A 27,543-nucleotide genomic window follows, 5' to 3' on the forward strand; every position below is an offset into this window, starting at 1 on the left:
GCAAACTGGCAAAGTAGTTTTTTGCAACATACCATGTCCGAGTGTCCATAACCAAAACATCAAAGAAGCGAAGTTTCCAGTCCCTTCTTTCTCTTTGTTTGTCCAGAAGAAAAGAAGTTCATCTTTAGTACGTAACATACTTTGCACGTGGGAAAGAGTCATTTGGATTAATCCAAGGATAACCTTTCAATAATCAAGGGAAAATATCCCTTTTCAAAAGGTTATTCTAAAGTTCTAACTAGGGGTGTAGTTTGGCCTTGTCAGCCCGAACCTGCCCTGAAGCCGAACAGAACCTGGGCTATGATTTCTGACTCTGAGGGCAGGTTGGGGTAAAAAATTCCTGACCCTGAGTCAGGGTCGGGTCGGGTCAGGGTTGAGACCTAAGGTTGGCCCGACCCTGATTTTGGCCCTGCTTTTGACCCTGATTTTTTTTTTGCACTTAAGCAAGTGAAGTCTTAAAACGAGTGAATCTCATTCCCTTAATCTCTTCGTTTCCCATTCTATTCGAACCCTAGCAGCCGCAGCCTGCCCCCCAAACCCCAATCATCTTGTGATTCTTCTCCATCTCCGATCTACGACCGCCGGCGAATCTTCCTACAAGACTCAAAGCCTCAACTCTTCAACAGTGACGGCGACGGCGACAACTCTTTTCCTCCTCTTCTCCATCTCTGTTCGGTTGCAGCGGCGACGACCCGATTCCTCCACTTCTTCTCCATCTCCGTTCGGTTGCAGCGACGACGACGACTCTGTTCCTCCTCTTCTTCTCCATCTCTATTCGATTGTTCCGGCGACAGATTTGTTCCACCTCTTCTTCTGCATCTTTGTTGTAACTTGTAAGTTCACAACAACAAAAATAAAGATAAATTCACAGAACCAGAAACCACCACAACACAGCTCCACCGTCTATTCATCCCTCCCCTGTATTTATTGTCTGCTGTCTAGAGATCTCAATTCCCCCACAAGCCCTTACTCGGTTACTCTAGTTTGTTGTAGTTATCTTGGCCATGACTGGTTACTCAAGTAAGTTTTTAGATTATTTGTTTTTTGATTATCTTTTTAATATGAGATTAAGAGTCCTAAATTTGTTTCCCTACATTTTTCAGTGAGTGGCTTTTTCTCTTGTGAATTATCTTCCCTTGCTTCTACAATTTGATGACTGAATAGTCTTTAGAATCCTTAAAACGTTTCTTATTTTCCCCTCTTTGAACATGGGTTTTCCTCTTCTCCAATTCTTCTCTCCTTTTATCAGTGCTTTTTGTTTTTCTTTTTGTGTGACGTTGCTGTTTCTGTACAATTTTATATAGTTGAAAATGGTTTTAATGGTGTTCTAGACTTATTTTTTCTGTAATTATTGATTAATTCTTATTTTTTTTTTATTTCTCCATTCTTTAGATCGTAGGCTGAGCATGGTTTTGAGACTGTGAAGGAAGCTCTTGTGGTCAAAGTGAGAAACCCAACCAGTTGTTCATGGAAGCCATGTTTTTCCTTGACTCCTTTGTGTTGGGTTTTGTTTCTTTAAAAAGCTCCAAAAATCAGTTCCTATACAGAGGAGACGGAGAACCCATGAGAAGAAGACATTTCTAGCTCAGCAAACAGAACAATTTATATGTCAGGGTCAGGGTCAGGGTCAGGGCCAGGGTCAGGGTTCAGTGTCAATAGGCCAAGCCCGGCCCAATCAGGGCCAATCAGGGCGGGCTTGGGCTGGGCTTGGCCCGTCAGGGTGAGGGTGAGGGTTTTTAGGCCCTGAGTCAGGGTCAGGACGGGTCTGGACCGAGCTAAGGGGACTCAAGGTTGGGCTAGGGTTTTAAAAAACCTGATCCAACCCGACCCTGTTGCAGCCCTACTTCTAACTACATTTTTTTTTCTTTTTTCTTTTTTGGGTGGAGATAACTATTTTCTAACCATTAAAGAAAGAAATATAAAATTAATGGGAAAGAATTCCCACAACATCAGTGTGCGACGAATTCTACACACCACATCAATGGATGTCGTAAAAAATGAATCATCCACATAAGTTCATGTATTCAGAGTAGAAAAAACAAGAGAGTTTTGCTCCACCCATAGAGGACAGTTCACCCACCATCATAGTGGGGTTCATAAACCCATATAGGAATTTAGTATGTTTCCAAAATATCTTTCCGACGCCCTCTCCAGCCCATCCCACACTTGCTGTGAATGGGACTGCAATGAATGGAATCTCATTTACCATGGGTGGAGGAAAACTTGGTCCATAGAAAGAACTCATGTGAAAAGGAAACTTCATTATGGTGTTGTGAAGAATTTTTTCCTAAATTTAATAAAGCTCGTACTCGCACGAATGGTTGCATTCCATCATTAATTAATGGGAAGAGGATAAATAAGTTCCATTGTAGCCTGTGCTTCCCAAGCGCAATGAATTGGGGGGAGGGGGATGGATCACGGTTTGTCCGAGAGGAGTAGCAGAATGGAGGAGAGAGAATGTGAGAAGGAAATCCAGGTTTGACAATGTGTGTAACAGTCTAATCAAATTCCAATCCATGGATCCAAGAGTTATGTTCAACTTCATCCATGTGTAATTCACGTTGATCTTATAAAGTTTCTCAATGTAACTACCAAAAAAATTCATATTGATCTTGATAAAGTTTCTCAATGTTACTACCAATATATATTCCCTTTAAAAAAATTAATTCATATCATAGTAAAAGAAAGGTGTTGAACCCAATACACGAGCTTTGGCGATGGAGAGCAAAATCTTTTTCTACGCAAAATAATTTATTTTTTCTTTGTGTTAAGCATAGCTCATTGCCTTATCCTAATGAAAATAAGGGAAAAAGATTCCCACGCATTCCGCTTAACATACAGACTTCTACAAGAATTTTTTTATTCATCTTCTCTTTCCTCCTTCACCATTGTAATAAGAGATACCATTCTATCCTCTTCCATTGGTGTAGTGTGAGAGATTCTTCCTACACCCAAGAGCGTGAGAAAACTACCCCATAAAATAAATATGAACAGATCATGATGAGGAAGCTTCTTCCTCATAAAATAAATAAATATGAAAAGATTAAGATGAGGAAGCTTCATGTTCAAATCCCTAATAAGTGTTTTACATTATATAAGTGAGAATGGAGAAGCACTACCTGTCAGCTCTATCAGTTGTGGAGAAGCATTATCCCAACGCAGGCCTGGCTCCTCGACCCTCCAAACCATACCATCCTTATTGGCTTACAAGACAAGAGAGGTAGGAGTGGCTTGCATAGTTCACGATCATATGGAATTGGCTCCCATAAAAACCATAATTTGCTACTCATGGACCTAATCCATGCAATTCCATGAAAACATCAAAAGTTTCTAATTTTTTTGGTGCAATGCCTGCAATGTTATGTCTAGTGAACTTGTAACCCATGAATGGCTGACATCCAGAGTTCCAGACCAATTTGTCATTTAGGCCCAGTGCAGGGTTCTCCATGAGCCTAGCAACTTGCTGTTATTCATGTTCCTGGGCCCTGTTCGCACCTCATGATAGAAGGCAATACAGCCCACTGGTAAAGTCATCTATGCTACAGACAGCCTAGCCCAACCTTGCCCAGTCATATTCTTGATGATCTAAGCCTGCAGTAAAGGGGCAGACAACAGAAGCTACTACAAAGAAACAATGTTGGTTGGCTTGTAGGATTAATCTTCCTCAGAATTAGAAAATATTTTTCCAATCCAGCCGTGGACCCAATTAATCTGGCCCAGCTTCAATTACAACCATTTCAGATACAAACCATGATAATACCCACATGGCCGCATTCCATGGGAGCTAAAACATCACCTCTTAGGCTATTTAATTAGGTATCAATTGTTTTTGGAAGTTTGATCTACCAAGAGAGGCCTGGAATTCAGAACATAAAACTGAGTCAATTTTTCACTGTATGGATGCTCAAGATCCAACTGGCCTACCTGAAAATCATCTTCCACAGTAAATTCAGTTAACTAAGATGCTCCTCAGTTCCAAATGGTGACATAAATATGTGGATTGAAGAGAAAAACATTCAACCTTGCTAACATCGTATAATTTACAGTTGAACAGCCAAATGCAAGCATCAGAATAATTAGTTATAAGCCCTTGTGCTTCAGCAATTACTAGCAAGAACAAAAACATGAGAGTGTCCTTTAATCTGGCAACGAATATTAGCTCACTTCATTACCTACAGGAAGAAACAAAATTTGCCGCTGATGGATAACAGGATATTCATTAGATGTGTGACTTGTGAACTCCCATCTGCCATGAGTAAGATCTCACCTTTCTTTTTGGAAAACATCTGGAATTCCATTACTCCAATCAACATTCCCTATTCAGAACAGGGAAATGCAGGATTCCATGATTACGTTATCTATCTGGTCTCTGTTTGGACCCCTTAAATACTGAGGAACTTCATGCTTTCCAAGATTACGCGGTCGATCCGATTGTCTTAGCACACACTGGAAACTTGATGTCCTGCCATTTCTTTGGTCTGATTAGGCCCCAGCTCTACTCTTCTGCTTCTTCTTTTTCCTCTTCTCTTCTTTTGTGTCAGTCTTTGCTTCCAGACGTTTTGCATGTCGTGAACGGATTTCAAGTAGCTTTGTCTTTGCATCTCGGAAAAGGACATCGAATTTCAAAGACATCAATTGCTGCAATACAAAAAGAAACTGGCAGATCTCAGTCTCTTTGATTAAAAAACATAACTGCCACAGGCACACAAGCAGAAACGTGCATGAACATGGGCACTAGCACCGTGGTACACAGAGTTTCACTAACCTTCAGATGATCCATTGCTGCAAGGTTGAAACCAAGGGTGCCCTTGCATTCCTGACACGAGACAATTTGAAACACTATTTAGGTCAACAACTAAGAATGTCTATTTTTCTTTTCCCACCCGCATGGGGGAGGAAGGGTGTTGGGTATGGTTCTGGTAGGGAGAAAATTTGTTACTAGGCATTTTCATAAAAGCATAACAAATAATGACTAGTGTGACACAAGATTCAATTGCTAGTTAAGGGGTCATCAATTGCTAACCAGTTATCATGTATCTAAAAATAAATAGCAAACGAGTACAGAAGGCAACCGGAGATATATTTTCAAGTTGCAACCTTATACAGTTAATACCACTAGGTTATGATCAGATGGCGGCAATATCCCCTAACGAATGTCATAAGATCTTTACACAATAAATGTGACAAATTGGGACGAATCCATCACCAGGATGATGAATCATATGGTGTTCAAATTCACCCAGACAGTTTTACTTGTACAGTTCCAAAATTTCAAACTTTTTTTAATCAATTATGAATCTTCTCCAGTTGAGGTGCAGAATGTCGAACAATCGAGCAACAGGCTCAGGCACCCCCCCCCCCAAAAAAAAAGAAGAAGAAGATATACTAACATTCATAAAAATGATGATGGATCATTCAAAAGAAGGGGAAAAGGACTGCAGAGAATATTTGTACTAAAAAAAGAAAAGGATACATAATTATATGAGGCTTAAAAAATTAAATCATTGGCTCTAACCACAACAGTCAATAGAATGAAAACCAAAAGTGTGAAACCCGGTTAAATTTCAGAATAAATTTGAACTTTTGGAACTTGTGTGATTTCAGGTTCCAGCTCTCAGTTTATGGTAGCATCGATGCTATGGACTATATCGGTCGAGGATATAGACGAATCTCTCGACACTCCTATGGAGGACTCCAGGGATTCTTCTCAGCTTGCTCTATTGGAGTCAGAGGACCCCCGTGAAACCCCGCACCGGAGTTACCTGTGCCGGATCTGCTCTCTGGAGGCCATGCAAAGGCTCTCCCTCAATTAAAATTATTGTAAGTGTTATTTATTTATATTTATATCAGTGTTTTGTACGACCGATTAGGATTAGAGGGGGTGTCTATGTAAATTTGCCCCTATGGGACCCACTTTCCCAGTGGAGAACACTATCCCGGACATTTACCCGTGTCCGGATCATCCTTGATGTCGCATGACATCACCCGGTGCTTAGATTAAGGCTTTAAATACTAAAATACAGGTTTAAATCTAATTTATAGACCAATTGACCAAACTGCCCCTTAGTGGTTAAGTGAAATCTATATATATCAAAACCCATTAAAATCTATCACTATTCACAAATCTGAGTTAGAGAGGTAGAATCGAATTTTCTCCTGGAGAAGCAAGGAACAACCGAGAAAGAAGAGAAAGAAGGGAAGAGAAGGAAGGAAGGAGAGAGCTTATACCCGAAATTCATCTCTCCACCTGAAATTGAGCTGAAATCTACCATTAGAAGGCTGCAAGTGTCAATTTGGGGTAAGTCTCAGTGAATTCCTTGCTGTAATTGCCTTCTACTCTAAATTCCTTCTAAATCTGCTCTAAACCTACCCTAATTCCATTCTTGCTCAACCTATGTGCTGTCCAAGTAAAAGGCAGCCATTAAACTCTAAATTGAGCTTAACTTTTATGAGTTTTACCATTTATAATGTTGTTTTGCTGCTGTTTATGTTCAGTTAGACCTAAATATTCATGGCAGTACCTCTGTTCAGCTCTATTGTTGTTCTATTTATCAATTAATCAGCCTAACCTAATGAAATTGGGGATTAATTGGTGAATTTCCAGAATTAGGAAACAAATCATCAAATTGGAAACCCCATACAGACCTACCCACTTCTATTAGGACTTAAAAACCCAAAATTAGGTCTTGCATGTGACAATCGACCTCTAGGAGCAAAAGCCCCAAATTCGGACAAACTCTGGATGGAGTTGCGGACAAGGCGTCGAACGGCCCTGGTATCTCTCGAATCCGGTGACATTTTTGATGCCCCCTCTTGCCTCTGTTTTGTTGGGAAAAGACCAAGCGCAAATGGAATCGATACATGCCGATTATATATATATATACTAGGTCTATCTGCTTGTATTTGACTTCTTTTGGATACTTGTTGGGTTAACGACTAGAGATAGACTACTCATCAGGTAAGGGGATTCGACCTTAATTTCCTGCGTGTTTATCACGTTAATTTCAACTTTATGCTGAATGCCATGCTTATGCATCATTACCTCTATACCTAGAGCATGTAGTTTTCTAGCTTTTATTTAATGCATTAGACTGCATGTAAAATAGGTTGCACAAAGACATACTACATTGCATTTGCATTGATTATTTATAAGAAGTGAATTTATGATGATGGAATTCGGTAATTTATAACTCAGATCATGCTTGCCTCATCATGTTTAGACTGCACTGGGCTAGGTTGATATTCATTACCCAGTACTACGCCCTTTACCAACAGGGGGAAAGGTGTTGGACAACCCGTGGCAGAGACCGATGTGTTAGTTCCGGGATGCCATCTTCTGTCCCATGTTAGCGGGTCCCTAATTTCGCTGTTGGAATAAACAGGCAGGGTTGGTCATTTGGGGGTCTGTCGATGTCCGATGTGTTAGTTCCGAAACTGGCGGGTCCTCACCGTGGTAGAATGGTTTCGCTCGGGTGACCGAAGGGTTAGTTTCGGGACCGAGGTTAGCATCTACCACTAGTAGTAGTACTTATACCTCATGAGACTTAGTAACTGTGCTAGGAGCATACTAGTTAGGACATGCATCATGATTTACTGTGTATGTATGTTTCCCCCACCCCTTACTGGGCTCAGTTGAGAGCTCACCCTAGTGGACGTCCTTTTTTTTTCCAGATGATACTACTACTATTACCGTTGCTGGTTCTGTGAGGATTGCTCCTTCTCAGGATGCTTTTTCTGTTGCTGGAGTTGATACTCCTGTCCTTATTGAATACGATGCTACGTGCTCCTACGATGACTGCGCGTTCTCCTGAACGTCCGGGCTAACCAGGCTACTCTCCTTTTTTGGTTTATAACACTTTTGTATAGCTATAGTTACTAACCTGTTGGTTTTTTAGCTTATCTTATCTCTTTTTGGGTATCAATGTAAACGATGTACATACAACTCCTTTTGAATATAATACTATCATTATTCTTTCCTTATTTACTGTTTTACTACTCTATTATTGCTTCCGCTGCATCTAATTCTGATGTTTGTGAATGAGATTGCGAAAAGAACACTGCATTTGCGATCCTGGTGGGATTGATTGGGTGTCTGAGACATCCAGTCACACTTGGCCCTTATTAACTGGGCCGGGGTGTGACATTTAAGTGGTATCAGAGCACATTGCTCTAACTCTTTTCGCAGTCAAATTCATAATATGGCAGCTCTTGGACTCATTAACTTGAAGGTGAGTTCAGTTAGGGATAATTAAAAATAAAAATAAAAAAAATAAAAAATCTCAACTAAAAGCTACCAAGTAAAAAAATGGAATTGATTGTGAAACTCAAGTAAGATTAAGAAAAGAAAAGTAAATATGTATATATGTACTTGATGTATCTTTACAAAATTTCAGCCCTTAGGCTGATTGTGTACATCAGTTTAACACACTACACAGGACCTAGTCCTTACAAGTTAAACAAAAGGAAGTACAGACCACTACTAGCATTAACTGAAGTCGAGTTAGGGTGAAACTGAAACTAAGTTATGATCAAGGCGTCATCACTGCTGTGGTGGTGGTGGTGGTCCCTGACCAGAGAAGAAAGATCTCCAGACGGTCCTTTGGAATGATGGTAAATCCTTAGTGACAAGGGACTTCAACATCATTGAACGAAGGCTTCGATATCTCCAATTCCACACCACCCTCATCGAGTCTAACTTTCATAGATGGGTGGATATACTACAATGTCTCATCTAATTCTGCTAAGTATGACAAGCCCTATTCCATTATTCCTGCTGTCTTTTAAGCTTCTGTGCTCATTATATCAAACTGTTACCCGTGCTTATAGTTTGATGTTTACCCTTTTCAGCTGATCATTATGGATCCACGGCCTTCTGCTACTTATCAGAGGCGTACTGCTGAGAGGCATGCACAGGCAGTCTCCTCATCTAATCCTGCCCATAATGATCCTCTAGCTGGGGGTACACAGCCCAATCCCAATCCTCCTCCCGTTCCTGTTCCTATCATGCCTACTCAGGACATTGCTTCCATTATAAGAACTATAATGGAAGGACAGCAGCACCAAATGCACCAGATGATCACTGGCATGGGTGATCAGTTCCAGGCAGCCATAAGGAACATTCAAGCAGCCCCTGCAGCTCCTACAACCACTGTTGCTCCTCCCCCTCCTGTTGCTCCACCGAATGATACTGATGGGCGCATGATGGAGAGATTTCTTAAGATGCAGCCCCTTTGCTTTGCTGGGATCACCAAAGACACCCTATTGCCTGTTAAATAGGTGAAGGAGATGGAGAAAGCTTTTGAATTTCTGGGTTGCAATGAGCAGCAGAAGCTCACTTGTGCGAGGTATAAACTTCAGTATGAAGCAGAGGCCTGGTGGGAAACCACCAAGCCTATTCTCCAAGCTCCCCATCCAGTCTTAACTTGGGACATATTCAAGCAAGCTTTCTTCAGGAACTATTTCCCCACTAGTGTGAAGAAGAGGAAAGAAGTTGAACTCGCTGAATTGACACAGGGACCTAAATCTGTGTTAGAATACCAGTAGAAGTTTGAAGAACTGTTCTTCTTTGCCCCTCCTCACATGGGTACTGATGAAGCTAAGGCTCAGAAATTTGAAGATGGACTGAGGCCGCAGATTGCTTCAATAATGGCCACCAGACCAACCCAAGGATACTCTGAAGCTGTGCAGACTGCGAAGAAGGTAGAGGATAAGCAAAGGGATGCTTATCATATTGGTCAGCCAACTGGCAATCGGATAGCCCCGTTCTATGATAGGGGATACAGAAAATTCAACAAGCCTTCTGGATCTACTGCAGCACCATCCTTTCCACAGAAGACTTAGTCTGAGTCAATAGCTTCTGAACCGGTGTATGCCAACCCCAGTACCAAGGCAACAAAGACAGCAGCTCCAACTAGTGCATTGACCATAAAATGCTTCACATGTGGCCAAGTTGGGCATACCTCTCGGTCATGTCAATACAGGAAGCCTATGTACCCTCCTCCTCAGCCTCCTAGCAAGCCTCAAGGACGGGTCTATTCTGTAACCACCAGTGAAGCCGAGGCTAGTCAGAATGTGGTGACGGGTATTCTTCAAAACTCATATCAAATAGGTACTATTCTCATCTGCTCTACCCCTGCATACACTTTATTTGATACTAGAGTGACGCACTCCTTTGTGTCACTGACATTTGGTAAGAGGACTGGTGTATCACCCAAGAGTCTAGAAGAGGGTCTTGCAGTTAGTACACCTACAGGGTCGAGGATAGATTTGGATACACTATATGAGCCATGTGTTGTGACAATTGCAGGCAGAAATATGAATGCTCACCTAATCCAACTTTGTATGACTGACTTTGATGTCATATTGGGGATGGATTGGCTGGCGGCACATAAGGGTAGTGTACTCTGTGTTGAAAGGAAGATAGTATTCCAACCTACAGGCGAGAAGGGTTTTGTTTTTCTAGGAGACAAGAAGAAGAAACCAAGAAAGATGGTGATTTCAGCCCTGCAAATGAAGAAGTTGCTAAATAAAGGATGCCTAGGATACCTTGTGTCGGTGATGGATACCAGGACACAGGTTAGGCCTATGTCAGAAATTCCTATTGTAGAGGAATTTTCTGATGTCTTCCCAGATGATTTGACAAGTCTGCCTCTACCTAGAGAGAATGAGTTTGTGATTGATTTGATACCTGGAGCGACGCCAGTATCTAAAGCACCTTACAGAATGGCGCCGAGTGAACTGAAAAAATTGCAAACTCAGCTTCAAGACTTGTTAAAGAAAGGGTTTATAAGACCGAGTATCTCTCCTTGGGGTGCTCCAGTCTTATTTGTGAAGAAGAAAGAAGGCTCAATGCGAATGTGCATTGATTATAGAGAGCTGAATAAGCTGACAATCAAGAATAAATATCCTTTACCAAGGATTGATGATCTATTTGATCAGCTTCAGGGTGCCCAAGTCTTTTCGAAGATAGATCTCAGATCAGGGTACCATCAGCTTCGAATTAAGGAAGCTGACATTTGCAAGACAGCTTTCAGAACTCGATATGGACACTACGAGTTCCTAGTTATGTCTTTTGGGCTTACTAATGCCCCAGCAGCCTTTATGGCCTTGATGAACAGAGTATTCCACGAGGTCCTAGACAAGTTTGTGATAGTCTTCATTGATGACATCTTGATTTACTCTAAGAATGAAGAGGAACATGCCCAGCACTTGAGGTTTGTTCTACAGAGATTGAGAGAGAAGCAAATGTATGCAAAATTCAGCAAATGTGAATTTTGGTTGCCTCAGGTTGGGTTTCTAGGCCATATAATTTCAGCCAGAGGGATTGAAGTAGACCCTGGGAAGGTTGAAGCTGTAGTAAATTGGGAGAGTCCCAAGACAGTAACTGAGATCAAGAGTTTCCTGGGTTTAGCTGATTACTACAGGAGGTTCATAGAGAATTTTTCCAAAATAGCTATGCCTATGACGCAGCTTACCAGGAAAGGTGCTAAGTTTGAATGGAATGAAGACTGTGAGAACAACTTTCAAGAGTTGAAGAAAAGATTGGTAACAGCCCTAGTTCTAGTCCTTCCTGAAGGAACTGACGGGATGGTGGTGTATACTGATGCTTCCAAGTCAGGTTTAGGCTGTGTATTGATGCAGCAAGGGAAAGTCATTGCCTACGGTTCAAGACAGTTGAAGGACCATGAGAAGAACTACCCTACACATGACCTGAAATTGGCCGCAGTTGTCTTTGCACTGAAGTTGTGGAGACATTACTTGTATGGTGAGAGAATTGAGATCTTCACTGACCATAAGAGTCTGAAATACTTCTTCACTCAGAAGGAGTTAAATACAAGACAGAGAAGATGGTTGGAACTCATCAATGACTATGAGTTCGATATTTCATATCACCTAGGGAAAGCCAATGTGGTGGTAGATGCACTTAGCAGGAAATCTGGAGATTGGGATACTGGAAGGGTATTCATTGAAGATGAAGTTCTGAAGGATCTGAGTGCCATGGATGTGGAACTCATATTTGGAGAGACTGGAGATTTGATTTCAGTATTAATGGTACAGCCATCACTGCGGGCTCAAATCATATTAGCCCAGTCTTCTGATGAAGAGTTCCAACACATTGTGAGTAACATTCGAGCTGGAACACATAAGGATACAGACTTCACGGTGATAGCTGATGGAGTTCTAATGTTCAGAGACAGACTGTGTGTGCCCGCTGACACTCAGTTAAAGGAAATGATCTTGAAAGAGGCCCATCTCCTTACACTATACATCTAGGTGGTACAAAGATGTATCGAGATTTGAAGCAGTATTTGTGGTGGCATGGGATGAAGCATGATGTGGCAGTCTATGTTTCTAAATGCTCTACTTGTCAGCAAGTAAAGGCTGTCAGACACAAACCTTAGGGACTTTTGCAGCCTTTAGCCATTCCAGAGTGGAAATGGGAGGATATAACTATGGATTTTGTCACTGGCCTTCCTCGCACTAGGAAGGGAATGGATACAATCTGGGTAATTGTAGACAGATTGACCAAGACAGTCCATTTCATTCCCATGAAGATCACTCATTCCATGGATCAGTTGGCTAAGCTTTATGTGGATAATATTATCAGACTTTATGGGGTACCAGTGAACATAGTGTCTGACAGAGATCCCAGGTTCACCTCTAGATTCTGGAGAAGTTTGCAGAAGGCTATGGGTACGGAATTGAGCCACAGTTCAGCATATCATCCTAAGACGGATGGACAGTCTGAGAGGACAATCCAGACCTTAGAGGATATGCTTAGGGCATGTGCACTTGAGATGAGTGGCAGTTGGAATGAACACTTGTCCTTGGTTGAGTTTTCTTATAACAATAGCTACCATGCATCCATTGATATGACTCCGTTCAAAGCCCTATATGGAAAGATGTGTCGCACTCCGCTGTGTTGGGATGAAGTTGGAGAGCGACGTATGTTGGGTCCTGAATTGATTCAGAGAACTTGTGAGCAAGTTGACTTGATAAGAGAGAAGATCAAGGCTGCACAGTCTAGACAGAAGACTTATGCAGATAGAAGAAGACAGCATATCCAGTTCAGAGTTGGTGAGAAGGCATTCCTGAAAGTATCTCCAATTAAGGGTGTTGTGAGATTTGGGAAGAGAGGAAAGTTGAACCCTCGATACATCGGTCCATATGAAATTATAGCCAGAGTTGGTGCAGTGGCCTATCAGCTTGCACTGCCCCCATCACTTGCCAGTGTACACAATGTATTCCATGTCTCTATGTTGAGACAATACATCCCTGACTCATCTCATCTGCTGCCCTAACAACCACCTGAGCTGATTGCTGATCTGACTTATGATGAAGTGCCTGAAGAGATTGTCGACAGAAGAGAGCATAATCTGAGGAATCGAACTATCTCTTTTGTGAAAGTGAGGTGGAGTAACCACTCTGAAGCTGAGGCGTCTTGGGAAAGAGAAGATTCAATGCGCGAGAGATACCCTTATCTCTTTAATCTTCCAGGTACATCAATTTCGAGGATGAAATTTTTTATAAAGGGGGTGGAGTGTGAAATCCGGTCAAATTTCTGAATAAATTTGAACTTTCGAAACTTGTGTGATTTCAGGTTCCAGCTCTCAGTTTATGGTAGCATCGATGCTATGGACTATATCGGTCGAGGATATAGACGAATCTCTCAACACTCCTATGGAGGACTCCAGGGATTCTTCTCAGCTTGCTCTATTGGAGTCAGAGGACCCCCGTGAAACCCCGCACCGGAGTTACCTGTGCCGGATCTGCTCTCTGGAGGCCATGAAAAGGCTCTCCCTCAATTAAAATTATTGTAAGTGTTATTTATTTATATTTATATCAGTGTTTTGTACGATCGATTAGGATTAGAGGGGGTGTCTATGTAAATTTGCCCCTGTGGGACCCACTTTCCCAATGGAGAACACTGTCCTGGACAATTACCCGTGTTCGGATCACCCTTGATGTCGTATGACATCACCCGATGCTTAGATTAAGGCTTTAAATACTAAAATACAGGTTTAAATCTAATTTAGAGACCAATTGACCAAACTGTCCCTTAGTGGTTAAGTGAAATCTATATATATATCAAAACCCATTAAAATCTATCACTATTCACAAATCTGCGTTAGAGAGGCAGAATCGAATTTGCTGCTGGAGAAGCAAGGAAAAACCGAGAAAAAAGAGAAAGAAGGGAAGAGAAGGAAGGAAGGAGAGAGCTTATACCCGAAATTCATCTCTCCACCTGAAATTGAGCTGAAATCTACCATTAGAACGCTGCAAGTGTCAATTTCGGGTAAGTCTCAGTGAATTCCTTGCTATAATTGCCTTCTACTCCTCTAAATTCCTTCTAAATCTGCTCTAAACCTACCCTAATTCCATTCTTGCTCAACCTATGTGCTGTCCAAGTAAAAGGCAGCCATTAAACTCTAAATTGAGCTTAACTTTTATGAGTTTTGCCATTTATAATGCTGATTTCTGTCTGTTTATGTTCATTAGACCTAAATCTTCACTAGTACCTCTGTTCACTCTATTGTTGTTTTATTTATCAATTAATCAGCCTAACCTAATGAAATTGGGGATTAATTGGTGAATTTCGAATTAGGAAACAAATCATCAAATTGGAAACCCCATACAGACCTACCCACTTCTATTAGGAATTAAAAACCCAAAATTAGGTCTTGCATGTGACAATCTGACCTCTAGGAGCAAAAGCCCCAAATTTGGACAAACTCTCGGATGGAGTTGCAGACCAAGGCCGGTCGAACGGCCCTGGTACTCTCGAATCCGGTGACATTTTTATGCCCCCTACGCCTGTTTTCTTGGGAAAAGACCAAGCCGCAAATGGAATCGATACATGCTGATTATATATATATATATATATACTATATGTCTCTTGTACTTTGACTGTCTTCTTTGGATACTTGTTGGGTTAATCGACTAGAGATAGACTACTCATCGGGTAAGGGATTTGACCTTAATTTCCTGCGTGTTTATCACGTTAATTTCAACTTTATGCTGAATGCCATGCTCATGCATCATTACCTCTATACCTGGAGCATGTAGTTTTCTAGCTTTTATTTAATGCATTAGACTGCATGTAAAATAGGTTGCACAAAGACATACTGCATTGCATTTGCATTGATTATTTATATGACGTGAATTTATGATGATGGAATTTGGTAATTTATAACTCAGATCATGCTTGCCTCATTATGTTTAGACTGCACTGGGCTAGGTTGATATTCATTACCCAGTACTACGCCCCTTACCAATAGGGGGAAAGGTGTTGGACAACCCGTGGCAAAGACCGATGTGTTAGTTCCAGGATGCCATCTTCTGTCCCATGTTAGCGGGTCCCTAATTCCGCTGTGGGAATAAACAGGCAGGGTTGGTCATTTGGGGGTCTGTCGGGGTCCGATGTGTTAGTTTCGGAACTTGCGGGTCCTCACCGTGGTAGAATGGTTTCGCTCGGGTAACCGAAGGGTTAGTTCCGGGATCGAGGTTAGCATCTACCACTAGTAGTAGTACTTATACCTCATGAGACTTAGTAACTGTGCTAGGAGCATACTAGTTAGGACATGCATCATGATTTACTGTGTATGTATGTTTCCCCCACCCCTTACTGGGCTCAGTTGAGAGCTCACCCTAGTGGACGTCCTTTTTTTTTCTAGATGATACTACTGCCGTTACCGTTGCTGGTTCTGTGAGGATTGCTCCTTCTCAAGATGCTTTTCCTGTTGCTGTAGTTGATACTCTTATCCTTATTGAACACGATGTTGCGTGCTCCTGCGATGACTGCGCGTTCTCCTGAACGTCTGGGCTGACCAGGCTACTCTCCTTCTTTTTTGGTTTATAACACTTTTGTATAGCTATAGTTACTAACCTGTTGGTTTTTGAGCTTATCTCTTTTTGGGTATCAATGTAAACGATGTACATACAACTCCTTTTGAATATAATACTATCACTAGTCTTTCCTTATTTCTTGTTTATGCTCTATTATTGCTTCCGCTGCATCTAATTCTGATGTTTGTGAATGAGATTGCGAAAAGAACACTGCATTTGCGATCCTGGTGGGATTGATTGGGTGTTTGAGACATCCAGTCACACTTGGCCCTTATTAACCGGGCCGGGGTGTGACAAAAAGACCATTAATCCAATCAGTGGCCCCTTAACTTTGAGGTATGGACAAGACAATCTCCCTGACAAATACTACCTTCTGGTGAGTGTCCAAATCCTATGTGACTAAGACTTTGATTCAAGCAGTAGAACATGATGACCGCACGAAATCTGCTACTCTAAGAGCCTCACATCTATTGATACTAATACAACATATGATAGTATAACACCTAAAAAGAATTATGAACACTCATAATATGCATATAACATACTAACAATAGCTTAAAACAAAGACAAAATAAAGATCATAATGCTGACACATTTTTTGCACTGTGGCATGAATTCTATCTTCCATACCTCATATAAAACAAGGCAAATTTTGCATGTCACTGGAAGTCATATTGATATGTAAAACTTGAGTATGACATTGTTGTGGAGATGAACATAAGAACCAGGAAAAGGTGAATGGGAAATGAAATTTGTGTTTTCTAATTTGTTTTTGTTTGCCTGGAACCAAGATGCAGTTAAGACTTGTGATATGAAACAGTGGGGAGGGTTGGAAGGTGTGGGTTTCAAACTTTAGAAGGAAACTGAATTGGAAAGTGGAGAGTGTTGTGGAGTTAATGAAGGTGCTAGAGACTGAAGACTAAGGCGGGATATAAGTTTGTGGGGAGGAAGTAGGAATGGTAAATTCAAGGAGAAGTCTTTTCTCAACATGATATGAATGGTAAATTCACAGTGAAATCTTTTGTCAACATGACACAAATTGACAAAATGTTAATCAGGCTTACACATAAAATTGTCTGGAACATGTTGATTCCTACAAGAATCTGTATTAATTTGACAGGATTGCAACAATGGATAATTTGATTAGGGGGGGATGGAACATAAAGAATGTAGGTAGAATTACTACCGTTATTGTGGTAGTGTGGTCTTTTTCTGCATCCTTGCTGTTGTTGTCAGAGGAGTGGAATGGAGCACTGGTAGAGGGAAGTGTAGCAACCCTAAGGAAGTTGATCCCTTTTGCAGTGCATGGTTCAAGATCTCCGTTTCCCAAGTTTCTGAGACGAAACCCATATGTAATACTGTATCAACCAGGTTTAGACATATTTTGACAATATTACGAAAATTTTGATAATTGACTAGTTTCGACCAATTTTAACCAATATCAACCAGCCCATTTAGGTAGTTTCGACCAGTTTTGACCAGCCCATGACATGTCGAGTGTTGCCCAAAAAAATACCAAGTTTTAACCAAAACCTGGGAAATCTCGATTTCGGCCTGGGTCAAAACAGGCCTCGAAATTGGGATTTAGAACCTTGTTGCAGTGTGCTGATGATTGGTGTCTATGAACGAAAAGAAATCCACTGGTGTTTGAAGACAAGGAAGCTTCACCAGACAAGATATCATGAAAAAAAATGAACTTGTTAAGTTGGACACTTGGAGTTCTGTGGTGTCTTTATTAAGGGGGTTAATATGTAGAGTATGGGATACTTGGGAAGAATTCGTAATGTAGTCCTAGGTAGGAGTAATCCCACTAGGAGCCAGGGTAATGGGGTCACACACAAAGGCTGGCCGATTGGGTTAGGGTTTACTAATTTAGGGCAAAACTAGGGTTAGGGTTGGATATTGGGAAAGGGGTTTATAGGGTATTAATGGGCAGGTCTAGAGGGCTATTATGGTATAAAAAGGTAAGGGTTTGGATGAGTTTTGAAATTCTACAATTTTGGACAGAATTGAGTTGCAGGTTTTGGGTTTAATGGAGTGGAAGAATGGAGGGGATAGAGTGAGAGTTATGAGCTGGATTTTGGAGCGAGTATGGGGAGAGGTGTGGGGGATATAGGCTAGAAGTTTGGTTTGGAATTGATGGATAGATCTGAAATTATGACGGAGTCCTAGTTAAGGTAGGAGTTGCAAGTTTAATGGAAATTAGGGTTTGATGGATGGAGGGGGGTGTGGATTAGGTTAGAGGAAGAAGGGAATAACTAAATTAACAAACAACTCACCGGATTTGTAGATCTGTAGTAGCAGCAAGTTGAGGAAGCTTGATTGAAGAAGAAGAAGGACCTCCCGATCTACAAGATGCAAGGAGTCGATCGGAGTCCACCAATCCCTTCACCTTGATATTACCCACAAGGTAGCCTTGATATTACTCACAAGGTTCACTCAACAGAGCACAGCAGCAGCTATGGCAGCAAACAAAAGCTTTTTCATTAATTAAATTCGTGTTCAATGCTGGCCTCCCTTACAAACTTATATAGAAGACTCAAAATTATACTTAGACACTAAAAAGGAAAGGCCTAACCCTATCCCTAACCTATTAGGTAACTTAAACTAACTAGGAAACTAGAATACTAAAGGAAATAGACTCAAAACATGGTTGAACTTATAGAGTCCTAATATAGCCCAACTTACATCACATGACCACTTCACATGACCACTTAACCAGGTCACATGATCACTTAAATTGAACCAATTGGATGCAACCAATTTGAACCGGTTCAATTAAAAAAACATAAAAATAAACTAAGTATTGAGCTAATCCCGTATGCAACCTATGTACCCCTAGTTTAGGCTCATTAAAGTGGCATAATACATAAAAAACCCTTGGGAACAAAGGCCCAACATGTATATAACCCAACCCTAGGCCTATTTCTAAAGAAATAAGTCAATTTCTATGATGAACCTGCATCAATTCGTTCTTTCCTTTTTCTGCCTTTCGAGTTCCAATTTGGGAACTTTGGTTATGAAAGAGAGCATAGTTGTCATGGCATCTAGGTGACCCAAGGCGTTGGAGGGGGCTCAAACACCAAGGTGCCCTTCCAGCAAAGGACGTCTAGGCGATGCCTTAACAACTATAAAAGAGAGGGGAATTGGATTTTTGTACTATCCAAAATGGACTGTTGTTCATTTTTTATAGCATCCTGACTGTACAGGTTGTCTTTTGACATATATTGATACAAGTTTACCATTCTTTTAAAAAAAAATAAATAAGGTAGTAGAGTGTGAGAGAAATGCAAAACTAAACTCATGGAGGGATGCTTTGGATTAGTTAGAGAAAGTAATCACATAAGGAACGTGGCATTAGCAAGAAAAAAGAATATGATTGAGATGAGATGTTGCTTAAGATGATGGCTAATAATTTACCAAAAGTTACCATTTCTATAACTAAGGTTTGATAGTCAAATAAGGGGAAGAGAAAACACGACATTTCCCGTTAACCAGATTAGGGTGGTTAAAGTGCAGAAAGTGTTTCTGAAGTTATAATCTGCAAACCAATCAAACTAGATAATAAGTGTTGCTAAAGGCAGTTGCGCTGCCAGATTCCTCTTAAGCACAAACATCCATCTAACTTGGGCATGAAAAGGACAACTTTGTTAGTTAATTCGCCAAATCTTATGCCATTCATTCAACACATTTCAAAGCAATATAACCCTCCACATGGTAATCAAAACCTTTCTTTTTAAGGTTTGACTTTGAAGTTTCAAGGGATAACATTACCAGGGTGAGGAGTACGCTATGGCCTACACGTTAAGATACTAAGCTGATGCATACCCAATAACTGATCACATAGCCAAGCCAGAGGACCCAATCTAAAAGCTACATCTCCCACATTCCTCAGAAAGCTGAAATGGGTGAAATATTCTACCGAAGAAATGTAGAAAAACAGCCAGGGAATTTTTGTATTCATATATGTAACGCTCTTTATATATATATATATATTGAAGAAATAATGATAATAATGGCTTGTGTAGAGCAATGAGCCCTCCACGATTTATTTATAATAGTAAATCCATAAGAAACCAATTACAATTAGAACTCTAACTCTAACTAGCTGACTAGGCAACATAGTAGAGCTAGGAATATAACTAGGAATAGGAATAAACAACTAAATAGAAAAAACAACCCCATGGGTCGACCATATATCATGGGTCGACCCATGTCACATGGAAAGCCCATATTCCAACACTCCCCCTCAAGTTGGTGCATAAATATCTGTCATGCCCAACTTGCACACTAGAGGTTGAAAAACTTTTCCACTTAATCCTTTTATGAACACATCAGCCAACTGGTCTCCAGATTGCATAAGGAACGCAAATAGTCCCATTATCCAGATTCTCCTTGATAAAATGACGGTCAATTTCAATATGTTTTGTCCTATCATGCTGCACTGGATTATGGGCAATAGTTATTGCTGATTTGCTGTCGCAGTAGAGTCGCAGAGGTAGAGTAATAGGAATGCTCAAATCTTGTAACAAGGTTTTGAGCCACAATAGTATACAAATACCAAGAGCCATAGCTCTAAATTCAGCCTCTGCACTTGAACGGGCCACCACTGTTTGCTTCTTGCTGCGCCATGTAACGCAATTTCCACCCACAAATGTATAGTAACCTGTGGTGGATTTTCGATCAGGGGAACCAGCCCAGTCTGAATCAGTGTAAGCCTCAATCTATAGATGATCATGATGGGATAATAACACACCTTGACCAGGTGCTGACTTCAAGTATCGTAAAATCCTGAGTACTGCTTCCATATGATTAGATCGAGGATCATGCATAAATTGACTGATAAGACTCACAGCATAGGCAATGTCAGGCCGAGTGTGAAATAAATAAATGAGTCGCCCGACTAACCTCTGATATCTCCCTTTGTCTACTGGTTCACCATCAGTGTCTCGGAAATGAGCATTTGCCTCAATAGGCGTATCAATAGGAGAACAGCCTAACATGCCAGTTTCAGACAGAAGATATAGAGTATACTTGCATTGAGATAAGAATAGCCATTGAGAAGAATGAGCCACTTCAATCCCTAGAAAGTAGCGAAGTATGCCTAGATCCTTGATCTCAAATTCCTTGGCCAAATATGTCTTCAACTTGGAAATTTCAGCAGGGTTATTTCCAGTTACAAGTATATCATCAACATATACTATGAGGAGAGTTATAATGCTGTCTGATTTCTTGATGAATAAGGTGTGGTCTGCGTTGCTTTGTTTATAACCAAATGTCAACATTGCCGTCTGAAAGCGACCAAACCATGCACGTGGTGATTGTTTCAGGCCATACAAAGCACGCTTAAGTTTACAAACCTTGCCATGAGTTGCAAAAGATGAGAACCTAGGAGAAACATCCATATATACTTCTTCCTCTAATTCACCATGGAGGAAGGCATTTTTAACATCAAGTTGCTGTAGACTCCATCCTAAGTTCACAGCACAAGAGAGAATTACCCTGATAGTATTCATTTTGGCAACAGGTGCAAAAGTTTCCAAATAATCTATCCCATATGTCTGAGTAAATCCGCGAGCAACCAGCCTTGCTTTAAAATGGTCAACAATTCCATCAGCTTTCTGTTTAATTATAAATACCCACTTACGGCCAATAGTCTTCTTCTCTGGTGAAAGTGTGACAAGATCCCATGTACCACTCTTCTTAAGAGCTTGCATTTCTTCGACCATGGCCTCTTTCCACCTAGTATCTACAAATGCCTCCTGTCAAGTCTATGGTATAGAAATAGAGGATAAAGAGGAAACAAAAGCATGAAATGAGGGGGATAAAGACTCATACGAAACAACCTGTGAAATTGGATGTTGCGTACAAGACCTTTTTCCCTTCCTAAGAGCAATGGGTAGGTCAAGTGATGGATCAGAAATAATAGGAGAAGGATCTAAAGGATCAAAAATATTACCAGAGGAAGTGTCATTCGGTCCTAGTTCAGAGGAGAACTCTTGGTGTGGTAATACTGTAGTGGTGGGCTGTCTTTGCCCTTTTTTCTTTCTATAATACTGCTGATTAAAGTCTTTCTCTGGCTGTACCTGCTGCTCCCCCTGGACATCATCATTTAAAGGTACATGGTAACCATTAATGGGTTCATCTAGAGGAGGTGGAATAGTAACCGACACATCTTCTAGAGTAGGTGTAAACTCCCCCTGAAGAGGTGCCGAGGAGGGAAAGAAAGCCACCGCCTCATGACAAACGACATCCATGGAAACAAAAACATGACGAGAGGTAGGGTGATAACACTTATAGCCTTTTTGAGAAGGAGAATAACCAATGAAAATGCAGCGGAGACCACGAGGATCAAGCTTACCATGGGCATAGTGATTCCTAACAAAACAAACACACCCGAAAATCTTGGGCGGAATAATATATGAAGAGACCCCTTTAAAAGATCAAGAGGGGACCTGTAGTCAAGGACTCGAGAGGGCATTCTGTTGATAAGGTAAGCAGCTGTTAAAATAGCCTCACCCCAAAAATGAGAAGGGACATGCATCTCAAACATAATAGAGCAAGCCACATCAAGGAGATGTCTATTTTTGCATTCAGCCACTCCATTTTGGGGTGGAGTGTCAAGACAACTGGTTTGATGAATAATACCTTGAGTAGCAAGAAATAACTAAAATGCTCCATCTAAATATTCATGACCATTGTCACTCCGGAGAGTTTGAATGGTGGCCTGGAACTGAGTTTGAACCAAGCTATAAAAGACTTTAAAACAAGAGAACACTTCACTTTTGTATCGCATTAAATAAACCCAGGTGGTGCGTGTGTGACAATCAATAAAGGTGACAAACCACTTAAAACCAGAAATAGAAGATGTACGTGAGGGACCTCAGACATCAGAATGAATCATAGAAAATGGTTTAGAACATCTTTTATTGGAACTAGAATAAACAGAACGAGTTTGTTTTGCAAAAACACAAGCCTCACATAATAAAGAGTGAGGATTACAATGTTGAAATAAAATACGAAAAATCTTAGCTAATGTTCCTAAAGGTGGATGGCCCAATCGACGATGCCAACGATGCAGTACAGATAAATGATGGTCAACGGAAGTAGCAGTAAGAGCCTGTCCAGACTTAGCAGCAGCAGTACTAGAGACAAGATCATCGTCAAGCAAATATCTTATTAGGCACTCTTCAGTGTTCACACGCTCTTTGTGGAACCATTGCAACCTCCCGGAGAGGCGGAGACACGTTTCTGAAAAGGAGGGGGGGGGGAATTGAGTCAATCTCACAGAGAGTGAAAGAGGAGCTGAAACCATACGTGGAAAACTAGGTTTTTAGACTCGACTAGTATGACGAATTATATATATTTTTTGGGTAAATTACAGGTCACCCTTGATTTTCAAACGAAACTCAGATCACCCCTGATTTTTGAAAAAACTCAAATCACGGTTTGAAAATCAGGTCACCCCCAGATTTTTGAAAAAACTCAAATCACCCCCTGATTTAGACCCCAATATGACAAATTAGTCCCTACCATTAGTTTTATGTTGTTAAGTGATGATGTCAGCCAGTTAAATAAATTTAAATCCCTAAACTACCCTTGACCAATGTTGAAGATGAAGGAAGGACAGTATTGATTCTAGTGTTTTAGTACAAGGGTAAAATAGTCCTTTCACACCAAAAACTAACAGCAGACTAACACCGTTACTGTAGAGGGGGTGATTTGAGTTTTTTCAAAAACCAGGGGGTGATCTGAGTTTCGTTTGAAAACCAGGGGTGACATGTAATTTATCCTTTTTTTAAAAGAGATTTATTAAATAAGGGAGAAAGAATGCCACCGGGTCTCGTGCGCCTCGCAGCCCCTGCACCTAGACATGGGATCGCGTGAAATGACAGTTATGCCCCAATGAAAATGCAAAATTTCCTAAGAGTGTGGCAATCATTTCGCGCGGCCATGTGTCTGGACACTGAGGCCGCACACATCATGCGACAAGGTGACATCCTCTTTCCCTAAATATAATATGGGGCGTTGTTCTCTATGCCGCAGCGTAGGCTGCACCCAGGCACATGGGGGTGGGTGCAATGACCACCCTGCCCCCTGAGTGGTAGGCCCATGTGCCTGGGCGTAGCCTGCGCTGCGGCACAGAGAACATTAAATCATGAAAATATAAAAAGATTCATTGAAAACTAAGGAATCACATGAATGTAAATTTTTGATAACTATTAAAAAGAAAGAAAGTTCTCTGTGGGGAGAGTGAGCATCCTGCCATGAGGCAAAATGACCACCCCGCCCCTCATGCAAGGGACTAAACACCATCCTGTTGATGTCGTCATACTCTCCCAATGGGCCTGAATGCACATAGGGGTATGCTCACCACAGAGAATTCTTGCCTATATAAAAAACATATATAATGTCGGGATCGGATCAATATTGACATACTGAGGCCGATCCTAAATATTGACCAATCCGATACCGATCCATTGGTAGGATTCAATGATAAATAAGAAATAGAAATTGATTTTTTTTTTTAAAGGGGCAATCCCTTCCAATCTGGAATAATTCAAGGCGATTCATATCAATATTGGCCGATCCTGAAACAATTTCGGACACCTAAAACCACAAAAACAAGGGCAATTCAGTCTGATCCGAAACGATTTAGGGTGATCCAGATCTATAGCCAATCCCGATCCCAATCCAATTTCTAATACCTTAAACTTAAGGAATAAGTGGGACTGAGTTGTGCCACCGGTCACTCTCCTTAATACTGGAGACACCCCACCTATGGTGTAAAACGGGTTATTGTGAATCAACCTCCAAGATAAAATAGTCCTACAGGCCCTTCTAGTTGTAGTTGCACTCGCTTACTCGGCCATGTTGGGAAACACTTAAGGTGTGCTCAATCAACCAACGGGATGGAGTAGAAAGACCTCTCATAAACAATGAATGTGGAAGCAAAATTAGGTAGAGAATTTGAGAGAGTGTAGACCAAATGGAATCCCTTTTCTCAAGTGTCCAAAATGTCCTCTATTTGTAGAGCAAAGGACCCCTTAGAAGCACCATTCCCAAATGAAGGATTTAGGGATGGTTTCTTTGTATAAGGTTAGATAGCGATCACCTGACAAAGCTACCGAAAGAATGAATCTATCTACCTGATATTGGTGGTGGCAATGATTTAGAGGTGAAGTAGGTAGCAGTGTAGTACAATTTAGATGGAGTGAATTGGCCCAAGGGAATCAGATTGTGGGGAATCATAGAGCTTAGCAAACCAAACCACGTTTCCTTCTTTTTTTTTCAATGCATATGTTGGAAAACACTCATTCAAAAAATAAACATGAGACCAAATGTAATAAGGGGTATAGAGTACTTATCTGAATTATAGACAAACCAAGGTTGTAGACGATAGACTCAAACACCATACATCGCAGGTTTATCCCTGCAAATATATGGAGAAACTTAAGGAATCGGTGAGGTTAATCATGTCACGTACCGGTCATTCTCCTTAAGACTGTAGGCGCTCCCTATAGTACAAAACGGGTTCTTGTGAATCAAACTCCAAGATAAAATAACCCCCCAGGCCCTTTTAGGTAGTAGTTGCACTCGCTTACTAGACCATGTCGAGACACGCTCAGGGTGTGCTCAATCAATCAAAGGGATGGAGTAGAAAGACTTCTCAAAAATAATGAAAGTGAAAGCAGAAATAAGTAGAGAATTTGAGAGAGTGTAGACCAAATGGAATCCCTTTTCTCAAGTGTCCAAAATGTTCTCTATTTATAGAGCAAAGGACCCCTTGGAAGCACCATTCCCAAAGGATGTAACCCTCAAAGAGGCACATGAAAACTAGTTGAAACTTCTTTTATCTTAAAAACATTTAAAACATACACATATTAAAATCGGGTAAAATAACAATAAAATGTATTTTTGAACAAATAAAACTAACAATTAAATAGAAAAGAAATCAATTCTACATGAAAAATATTCTCTTAACAATCCCAATATATGCCACATGGCAGTTCAATTATTGAACATGAAAGGATAAAAATCTAACATAGTAGACCATACAATATGGATAGAACTCAAAACTCGGCATGTAGTTAATATTGTAGTGGTTTTACTGGTAAATAGTCAATTTGATTAAACATGCCCACCACATTGCTAAAACAAAGGTCAAACCATGCAGACAAGCCTCTTTTAGTGACGCATGTTTTGATGATTTTCCCATATTTATGTATGGGAGATATCGCTCCATGAGACGTTTATGTAGGTTGGAACTTGGGAGTTATTGTTTTACTCATAGAGTGCTAAATTAGCATCAAATCTTTTAAGACTTACATATCCATGTCAGCAATTGTGACAAGTTTCAGCCCAAATCATGGTTTTAGGAATTAGTACCTGATCGGCCGTATTGGCTATGATCAATATGGATCAACCTAAATGATACTGAAATCCGATTTTTTTTTAAATGAAGAATAATATTTTGATCTGGAATTGGACTGATATGGCACAGATGGTTAATACCTATTGGTATTGGTATCAGTATAGATGGTGCTGGTACCGACACCAATATCGTGAACTAAATCCGTGGTCCCAACAACAATTCCCATAATGATAAACATGATAAGAACAGGTCAATATCATATGCAACATGGTGGGGTTACTCATTGTTTCCATGGTTTCTTATGTAAAATATTTTAAAAAAATAAAATTGGGAAAAGGCTGGGCACGACACTGGGTTGCCCAGGCATGTGTCTGTATCTCTCCCCACCCCTGTGAAATGACACCTTTGCTTAGCCCATCCCACGCCCCTATTGATGCATGCCGCTAGCTTGTGGAAACTGAGCGGCGGCCCATCCCTTACCCTTTTTTTGGGGTAAAAGTCTCACTCCCATGACGTCAAAGTTTTATTTTTTTGGGTGAATAGTGACATTAAAGTGGGTAACTACACCAATGAGAGGATAGGAGGTAAATTCATTCAGTAGAAAATCCACATTTTGTCTAAGAAGAAAAGTGTCAATGTGAACCCATGCTCGTTATGTGAGAAGGCCTGTAAAAGAATCCTCACTTAAGTTTTTTAATTATGTATTACAGTGCATGTTGTTCTTTCGTGTGTGCCTATGTAGTTGGGTTAGAGTAGCTACCGTGTTCAATTATGGTATAATTGTGGTATGAGTAGTATGTTATGCCATGTGGCATAGGAATTAGTTGATGAATATTTAAGTCATTAAGGGACTTTGATGTGAAAAAAAAAGTCTATATGAGTTTAGAATACAAGGAGGGCCTATAGTTATGTTGGATTACCAAATTTGAAATTTGACCAATACCCATTTGATTGCACCATATCTATCGTGATATAGTTTGGTCACACCATTCCTTTACTTAGCTCAACATCAAGCTTGGGACATGTTTATAGAAATAATGAGAGGCATTGAAACGGTTTCCTATATAAGGGAGAGGGCAAAGAGGTCATTTTATGTCAAGGGAGGGGGAGAGAGTGCTACATACCCATAGATTAGGTATTAAGATCAGATTGACTGTGGTCAATACCAATACTAACCTAATACTTGATCGGTGATACAAAAACTAAGGAGGGCAAAGTAGTTTAAAAAACAAAACCTGCAATTGGAATCTTGGGACTTGGGGGTAGAAGTGTTCGATATGACCAATTTGTATTGGTATCGACAATAACCAATCCGTATTGGT

The 27,543-nt window shown here is 40.7% G+C and overlaps 1 long non-coding RNA gene across 1 annotated transcript; it reads right to left on the bottom strand.

The window, feature by feature from the left end:
* Window positions 1-4,411: 4,411 nt before the first annotated feature.
* Window positions 4,412-4,924, bottom strand: LOC122655838. The gene is made up of 2 exons (XR_006332008.1): window positions 4,766-4,924; window positions 4,412-4,638 (listed from the first exon to the last, which is right to left on the bottom strand). It is a non-coding gene; the product is annotated as an uncharacterized LOC122655838 (long non-coding RNA).
* Between the last annotated feature and the right edge of the window lie 22,619 nt (window positions 4,925-27,543).

Source organism: Telopea speciosissima, chromosome 3, assembly GCF_018873765.1.
Source record: "Telopea speciosissima isolate NSW1024214 ecotype Mountain lineage chromosome 3, Tspe_v1, whole genome shotgun sequence".
NCBI classification, from domain to species: domain Eukaryota; kingdom Viridiplantae; phylum Streptophyta; class Magnoliopsida; order Proteales; family Proteaceae; genus Telopea; species Telopea speciosissima.